At 39.7% G+C, this 9042-nt stretch overlaps 2 pseudogenes; one reads left to right on the top strand and one right to left on the bottom strand.

Moving 5' to 3' along the window:
• The first annotated feature begins 307 nt into the window (after positions 1 to 307).
• On the top strand, positions 308 to 6940 carry LOC101280346 (40S ribosomal protein S16-like; annotated as a pseudogene).
• Positions 6941 to 7086: 146 nt separating this feature from the next.
• LOC117200390 (40S ribosomal protein S29-like) lies at positions 7087 to 7255 on the bottom strand (annotated as a pseudogene).
• Between the last annotated feature and the right edge of the window lie 1787 nt (positions 7256 to 9042).

Raw genomic sequence — 9042 nt, 5'->3', positions numbered from 1 at the left:
TCTCAAGGGGTCTGAACCCAAGCAAACCAAAACAAAGTAATGATTCCCAGGGAACACTGGTAGCCCTCAGTGCATTGTCTTGGCAAAAGCTGAGCACAGATTTATTTTATATTATTCAAAAGTGGTAAGTGAGAAAATTAAGAAACGTTTCCTAAATGGATTGTCTGGAAGGTCTGTGTGATTCAGAGGCAAAATGAACAAACTTTCAGGCATTGCTCCCTTCACACAAAGTTTTCAGAAAATAACTGAGAACTTTTAACTACTATGATAACTATATAAAGACATTAACAATTAGACATAAGCCAGAATGCCTTTCCCTAAAGTGAATCATTCTGGCCATCTGGATTCAAACCTCACTTCAGGTGTTCTGGTTGGCCACCGGGTTCCACGTGATATTGGGTCAGTGCCTCGCATGCTTGGTGTAGCTGAACATCTTTCTAATTTTGAGAGCACCTGGAATCCAGGCAACTAGAAAAAGAATTCTTTGACTTCTTCCTGAGGGCTTTCATAAATAACAATGTCAATAGTTCACAAGAGAGAGGGGTGTGTGTGTGTGTGTGTGTGTGTGTGTGTGTGTGTGTGTGTGTATCTGTCTTTCAGTCATGTCTTCTGGAGCATCAAGGAAATGTAGTTAGAAAAATAATTTTTATAATTGAACCAGCTTTTAATTTCCCAAGAAAGTCCATTAATTTTTCATCTGGTTGACTCCTGGTTTCAACAGTTATTAAAGCTCAAAGTTTCCCAAATTGTTTCTACAAGGGAGAGGAGAAAAATTATAGTGACTAGTATGTACTGGAAACTGGATATGCTCATTCGATATCTGTTTCTTAGAAATGTTGTAAGAATTAAATAAGAAAAACTCCAGTTCCCACTATATAGAGGGAACTTGATAACTGTTAACTCTCCTCATTATACTCATCATCGTCATCATTGTCATCATCATTGCTCTTCTACCAGGGCTCATTGCCAGGAACACCCTTAACTGCCTTTGGCAAAAAAGAGACATAGGAAGAATGTGTTTTCTATGCCTCTACCTCCTAGTTTTCATTCTTGTCCCCACTTCTAGAAGTGCCACTTGCAGTCCACCCACTGGGTGTTCATAAGTATTCTCATGTTCTTCTTACCAACTTTTCTATTAAAATTCTCCTGGATAGTCTCTGTCAATCTTCCCTTTAGAGAAAATGGCTACTTACCTTTGAATATTCTGTGAAACATGACACAAACAAGTTATTTAATATAATTATAACAAACGAAATTAGAATCTCTGAGTTTGGGACCCTATGATTACTTTTTTTTTTAACATCTTTATTGGAGTATGATTACTTTTTAAAGCCTTTCCCCCATCTCCCCATCCTTGTGATTCTAAAATGTAGACAGAGTTGAAAACTACTGCTTCACATAAATTAACATAACTTTACCTATGCTACAGACGTCCAGAGATTCCTAATAATTGACTATTCATACACTGACTAAAAGGTTGTTTTATCACAGTATATTTTCCTGCAGTGGGTTTTCCAATAGAGACAGAAGGCTGATATTTAATAGGAATCACACATTTTTATGTCAAGTTCCTGTAGGCAACATTATTTGACAATCTGGTTTACTCTGAGATCTCTCAAGTTGTCACCCAAACAAGGAATTCACTTTGGATTGCCAGTGGTCCATAGATCATGGTTTGTGAGCCATTCACCTAGGAGTTTCAGTTTTATTTTTACGCAAATAACCTGAACAGCAAATTCTTCTCTCATTACCCAAATTGCTTAAGGAGATATCTATAAGGAAATTTATTCAGTAAGCATTTATTTAATTTTCCAATAGTCGAGGCACTAATGCCCAGTGTTAGAAATACAGGGGAATAGACTTTATTCTTTTTCTTATGATCTCAGTAGAGAAAAAAACTATAGACAGTCATGTTTACCTATAGACATCCCAATCTTGTTCAAACCACAGTCTCTGACTTAGAAATCAGAAAAATAAGTTCTCCAGAAGAAAAATATATATGAATGAAGAGCATTTTGATGTTTTTCTCTCCCTGATCAACTTCCAAGACTCCAAGAAATATGGTCAGATCTATGGAGTTCAAATGGTAGCCAAAAATATAATCATCCTGTATCACTCCCTAAATCATTCTAGGTCAAGTCAGTTCACAAAGTGCTACTTGCCCTCTTGTTTGTTTGTTTCTTTTTTAAGCTTGTTTTATGGAGTACTTGCCATGTGCCAAGCATTGCCCTCGCCCTTTCATTCATTATCTCATTTAATTTTCCTGACAATTCTGTGAGTCAGGTATGATTATTCCTTGTCATTTACAGACAGGGAAACTGAAGCACAAAGAGGACTGATACCCTTGTAAGTGGCCCAATTAGGATCTGAACCTCAGCGTTCCTGCTCCAGGGTGTGTATTCCCAAGTGTTACCCTACAGCTTCTGTGCACATTATTGTGTTAGCGGTTCTAGGTAGTTGTGAGGTAGAGAGAGTTGGTTAACATTCAAACCTGTATTTGACCAATTTACTTTATTGTGTTTGCTGTTGAGACAAACCTACTGAACCCCTGAAAGGTAGTGTCCCTTAAAATAGAGTGTGGGGATTACTGCTTTAATGTGTGACATTTGATTTTCTGTTCTTTCATGTCTTCATCCCTGCTGATCCCTTGAATATACTCTGGTGGTTTTAGACTGAAGATTCAAAAGCACAAGAGGACTCATGGCAATACACTTAGGGTTTCTGAGTTTTCAGGAAGCTGCCCTCAGGACCTGGCAGGGTCATGTGGTAACAGAATGAATTGCAAAATGTGTGTTCGTATCTCAAGGGGACAGTGGTCGGCTTGCTCCTGTTGGCTATCCCAGCCTAGGGTCTGTCTAACATCCATCCACCTTGATGCCTTCCTCTTATATCCCAGCTGCTTGTGTTAGTGCTTATGAGTGTAAAATAAAGTAGCTGAAGCATGATCAAAAGTGTAACCAAAACTACTTCCAAGCCCCCATTCTGTAGAAATGCTGAATCAGTTGGACGCAGGTGCATTGTGCCCAGTCAGCAAGCAAAGTAGCTGAGGAATTTGCAGGGAGAACCATTCGTAAGAGTGGTGACCTCATACACACTTATAAGCTGGATCAACTTGATTCCAATCTGAATGCTACCAACGGATGAAATGCATCTCTGAAATCTACATCTGAAATGATTCTCATGCATGCCTCCCTCTCCTCCTTGACCACAATCCTTATCACAGTAATAACCCTCATAATTGCTTGTCTATATGATTACAATAACTTCTTAATCAGTCTCCCACTTCTGGTGTCCTTCTGGTCTATTTATCCTCAACAGCTCTGCGAGTGGTTCTCATACTTTTGGAAAAAACCATTGGAAGAATTGGAAGAATGTGTTGAAAAATGCAGATTTCTAGCCCATTTTTAGTCCCATTTATTGGGTCTAGAAGTGACCCAGTAATCTAAGCAATCTATATTTCTTTGATTAGTCATCCCCACGTAATTTTTGTGCAGGTTGCTTTCACTTTGAGAAATTGTTCCAGGCTGTTATCTAAAATACAGTAGTAACACAGCATGATTTTTCTCCACAAAGAAAGGTCTCTCTTTCTGTAATAGAAAATAGGTATGGACTTGGAATGAATACGAGAAGGGACTTTGAGACTCAAAAGACAAAATAAGAAGGTCAAAGGGAATTTGTGGGTCTAGTGTAGATACCAGAACTTGTTCTGATACAACTTTCCTGGGAGATCTGGGGAAGTGACTGTGTAAACAAATAAAAATAATTGGATTTGAAAGATCAGGGTAACGGTGGTGTAGAGCTCCCTGTCTACATGAGGTCACCATAACTTGGACAGAAACCTCCACTTTCTTTCCACTTAAAAAAAAAACAAAACATTTTAGATCAAGCAATGTGATCCTTGCAGCAGTGAGCAGGGAAAATATCAGATTTAAAGAAGCCACTTATGGGACTTCCTTGGTGGTGCAGTGGTTAAGAATCCGCCTGCCAGTGCATGGGACACGGGTTTGAGCTCTGGTCCAGGAAGATCCCACATGCTGCGGAGCAACTAAGTTAGTGTGCCACAACTACTGAGCCTGCGCTCTAGAGCCCACGAGCCACAACTACTGAGCCCATGCCCCTAGAGCCAGTGCTCCGCAAGAAGAGAAGCCACCACAATGAGAAGCCCGCACACTGCAACGAAGAGTAGAGAGCCTGCAAGCAGCAATGAAGACCCAACGCAGCCAAAAATAAATAAATCAATTTATTTATTTAAAAAAACAATAAAGAAGCCACTTCTCTAAATGAGAAAGCCACTTTTCAACAACGTCAGTGACAGAAGCAGAAGCAGCAGAAAACAGATCTCATTCCCCCCCCCCCCTTGGCCTGTAGTCCATTGTTTAGGATCATGATTATTCTCTTTGGAATTAGTTATATAATTCTTAGACTAGTCTTAGACTATTGGTGGAAGTAGGGTGGAGGTCTAGAGAAAAAGGTTGGAGTCCCTGCTTATCTGAGAAATGGAGGCTTAAGTAAATAAACTTCAATATTAAAAAGAGACATAGCATTATTCATACTCCAAGAAATAAAGCAAGCCACGCCCTTGATCATGCCATTTCCCTATTTAAAAACAGTCAGTGTGTCTCCATTGCCTAGTCTACATGGTTCTGATGCCACAATATGACATGAAAGCTTCTTCACAACTCTGTCAACAAATAGTTCCAGCTTCATCTGCCTCGCTCTTAAGTTCATGCAGTTTGGTCATATTATTTTCTGGTTTTTAACTTGCTGAGTGTTTTCAGATTTCCATGTTTCTTTTCTCTTGTTCTTCCCTTTGCCTGTAAATTACAACTATTCACTCTTTAAAACAATATTAAATGGAACTTTACTTGGATAAATAACCAAATGAATATATTTTCAGATGAGAAAACAGATTCAGAAAAAATGAAAATTTTCTCCTGAAGTCAAAAAGTTAATCAGTGCTGGAGATGTGGTTAGAAGTCTAGTTCCCAGATCCTAATCCCCTGCTTCATATGCTGGTGGCATCTTCATTCAGAATCTCATTGATGCCAATCTGATCCAGGTTTTCATAACAATTGTTTACCTGAATCTCAGGTGACCTGCCCCAATTCATGTCTCACCTGATGCACTGTGTGTGTGTTGCCACTGTAACTTAGAGATACCTATTCACTACAACTCCTACCACCTCCCCTAGACTTTGGACAGCCCTAGCTCTAACTGTGATAAACTGCCAGTTAGAATAGTTAGAACCGGTCAGTTCCCTGATCACCCTATTGATAAGCTACATATACCAAAAAGAGAGCAACCATTTAAATTATTCCATATTTAGGACTGTTGTAATCCTTAGTTACTGGCCTTACTTTGGGACCTGAGAGATCCTGAAGATGCTCTGTTCCTGGGGAGGATGAGAAAAGAGCCTATTTCAGGGCCAAAGGGCACAGAAGAGATGGAAAGGAGTGGACATAAGATGAACTTCACCCAAGGTCCACTCTGCTTCCTGAGCTACAGTTTCCATTTTAGAAAAGAAATCTGGTGAAGTAAATTTTGTAAGGGGGGGAAGAAATATAACTTCAGCTTGAAGGTTGCCTGGAGAGAAAGGAATCTGATTTTAGAATTTAGAATATGAGCGTTTTAGCTTGCTGCATTTTCACTTTATTTATGCTCATGCTTAACTCAACTGTAGCTTCTGGGTATTTCTTATGTCATTAAAAACCAATGGTGCAGCCAGGAGAATAGAAAGTAAGATGTTGCTTTGTTTACTTTTGTTGCCATTCAACATTTCTTCTCACAGTCCACAGGGGACCTCTGGCTATATTCACAATTATAGTGACAGAAGTTTAAATAAATGCAGCGGGAGCCCACTGGTTCGTAGTGTAATAAATCTGAATGCACGAATGGAAAGTCTCTTGGAAGCTTCTTTTTCATAGATGTGAAAATAAACCACTGATATTTTATTTTTCTTTAGTTTTGTGGTGGGAACAAAGTTAGGGAGAGAAAACTACAGGCAAAGATGCAAAGATTCTTTCACTAGAACTTCAGCTAAGTTCCTGTCACTTTTGATCCATCCAGTTAGAATTTGGAAAACACAGATTCTTAAATACAGCAAAATACTAGATCTTCTCTGATAAAACCCATTGGAGGTTAGAGCTATAAGGAGAGCCTTGTTGACTGAGACTAACTTGTTGATTTTGTAAGTGAGTCACCCGACCTAGGTGTCTTTCTCAAGGTCACACAGCTAGTTTGTGGCATCTGTAGGTCTGGAAACCTACAGGTCTCCAGACTTTTTGTAGGTCTCCTCACTTTTTGCCCAGTGATTGTTACACCATGCTTCCTGGCTTCCCCTCAACCTCAACAGTTGAATTCTTTCCTGGAGTCTGGGAGACATAAGGCAAAGTTGGAGAGCAAGTGCAGGATAGAAAATATGCAAGCAAAAGATGTGTACATGTAACACTTTTCTGGTTACAGCACTATGAGGTGAGGAGCTCTTGTCTACACCAGCAGCCCTGTGATCCAAGGGCCCTCTGCAGTTGGTGCAGATCTTCAGATGCAAGCAAGAAGATGGCCATAGCCATGGCACACTGCAAATGGAGCAATGGCCTCATCAGGGTGAACGGCACCCCTGGAGATGATCAAGCCATGCACACTGCAATATAAGCTACTGAAGGCTGTTCTGCTTCTGGGCAAGGAGTGATTTTCTGGGGTGGACATCCGAGTCTCAGTGAAGGGTGGTGGTCACATGGCCCAGATTTACACAATCTACCAGTCCCTCACCAAAGCCCTGGTGGCCTATTACCAGAAATACATGGATGAGGCTTCCAAGGTGGAGATCAAAGACATCCTCACCCTGTATGACTAGATCCTGCTGGCAGCTGATCCTCATTACTGTGAATCCAAAACGTTTGTAGGTCCTGGTGCCTGTGCTCACTACCAGAAATCCTACTGATGAAACCATCATGAGGATCAAGGATCACCTTTATAATAAACAGTGGTTGTAGGATTTGAAGTTTAAAACAAAAAAAAAGTACAAGGAGCTAGCATTGTTTCTGCAGTAAGGTAGATGTCTTGAATGGTCTATTCAAGGGAGTTCACCTAGTCCAACTTAATGAAACCTACATCCTTTATGTACTGAGGAAACACTGGCTACACATACTGAAGCAGTATTTCTGGATTATACATGCCAGTTTGAGCAGATGTGGCATGGGCAAGAACCCCGGCTGAATTTTCTCTGGTGGCTCCAGTAGAGCTGTTGATGACCCATCTTACTTTCTCAGATGCAATGAGGCACAACACAAAGAGACATGTACCCGTGGAATCTTCAGAGATTATGCTATATCCGGGACAACTTGCTTTGGTCTCACAAATTGGTTCTGCAGGAATATATACAGTCCCTCCATTTAGACAAACTGAGGACTGGGGTGTTGAAGTCAGGATCAGGAGCCAGTACTGGATACTGAGGCAGAGTTCACTGGTCTCTGGGCTTTAACGAGAAGGGTTGAAGGAGATGGGTAGACCTGGAGACTAAAGGGAAGTTACTGAGTTAAAAAAACAAGACCATAAATTGTCAACTTGAAGCCAGGCTGAATGGGAACATACAGATACAGAAGCAATGAGATGGAAATCTAATGAGAGAGAAAGCTTCAAGTTCAAGTTAAAACCTACACGGATGAAAGGACAGCTGCAGCACCTTTGTATCTAGCTCCTCCCATCTTAGGTATGTGTGGAGAGGTACCTCGTCCACACTATCATACTGACACGACTGTTAAGAGATTCTCTCTGCTTCAGCTCTGATGGGATCAAATTTGTATTCACTCCCACTCCCCTCACTAAACTTTGTGGATTTCTCTCTTCATGGTTATTTTAGCCTATTGGTCAAGTGATGTGTTTGGAACCAAAGGGTTTCCATTATTATTCATGACTTTACAAGAATTGCTATAAAAAGACAGTTGACTCAGCATTCTTAGCTTTATCAAATGAATTCACATGAAGCTAGATTATTTTTCTCTTCTTTATGATCTACTTTTCTCCTCTTAAAGGATTTTTGAATTAATTTAAATGTCCTATTTTAAAATTTTTTGTAGACCAATTCAATGACATAGTTCCCCTTTCTACCTTCCCAAGAAACATCATGAATTCATAGTTTAAAACCTTACACATAATGAGATCATGTCATTTTTAAGGTCATGGCTTCCATAAACAAATTATCAATCTGATTTTTGTGAAACTCTCCCTTTAATTTCTTTCTGGGATGTTGTATATCTAGAGGCCTTCCTCCAATGCCACCTAGTCTGAGTGTTGATTTACATGTTTTTAAATACAGTGGGCAATTTCTGATTGGATGTCATTTCCAGCTACAGTGAGGACAGATCTGTACCCTAACTTCTCCCCTTTTTTGTGCCCACTTGTACATTCAGTCATGTAACCTTGGAGATGACTAATCCATTTTCACCCAGCATTATACGAGTGCTGAGATACAGTCTGAGTGGTGCTAATGAACCCAATGTTTTGGGGCTGATTGACAGGAGAGCTCCTTATTCCATGAACTACCCCTCATAGAGCCATCTTGGGAGAGTGTACCATGGGTTATAAGGAGAACCGGGCAAAAGGAGCACTGTTGCACAAGTCCCAAAACTTGCTTATGAGAAAAGTGATTAAAAATCCTGTTGATTGGTAGTCAGAACCATCATATTTTCAAGAAAGACCAGAACAGTACTCTGGGTAGCTATGATTCAATATTAATTCATTGCTTGGAGATTTCCATTTCTTGTTTATATTCATTTACTTCATTGCTTTATTATACTCAATTTCACTCTTTATTTCCCACATTGTTATTGTTAATGGTGTAATTGATGAAGTATGCTCTGCTAAAGTGATGTGCATTTTTTATAGCTGTCTTCTCTAGGCACAGTAAAAACCCTAAACAGCCTTGAAATTAAATGTAATATATTTGCATCTGTATAGTTTTTATTTTAGCATCTGGAAATCATTTAGCCAGTTATTTATTTGAAAACTGGCCTTAGAGCAGTAAAAGACCATGCATTGAAGTGT

Source organism: Orcinus orca, chromosome 7 (assembly GCF_937001465.1).
Source record: "Orcinus orca chromosome 7, mOrcOrc1.1, whole genome shotgun sequence".
Classification (NCBI taxonomy): Eukaryota; Metazoa; Chordata; class Mammalia; order Artiodactyla; family Delphinidae; genus Orcinus; species Orcinus orca.
This window is presented reverse-complemented; position numbering and strand designations above follow the sequence as displayed.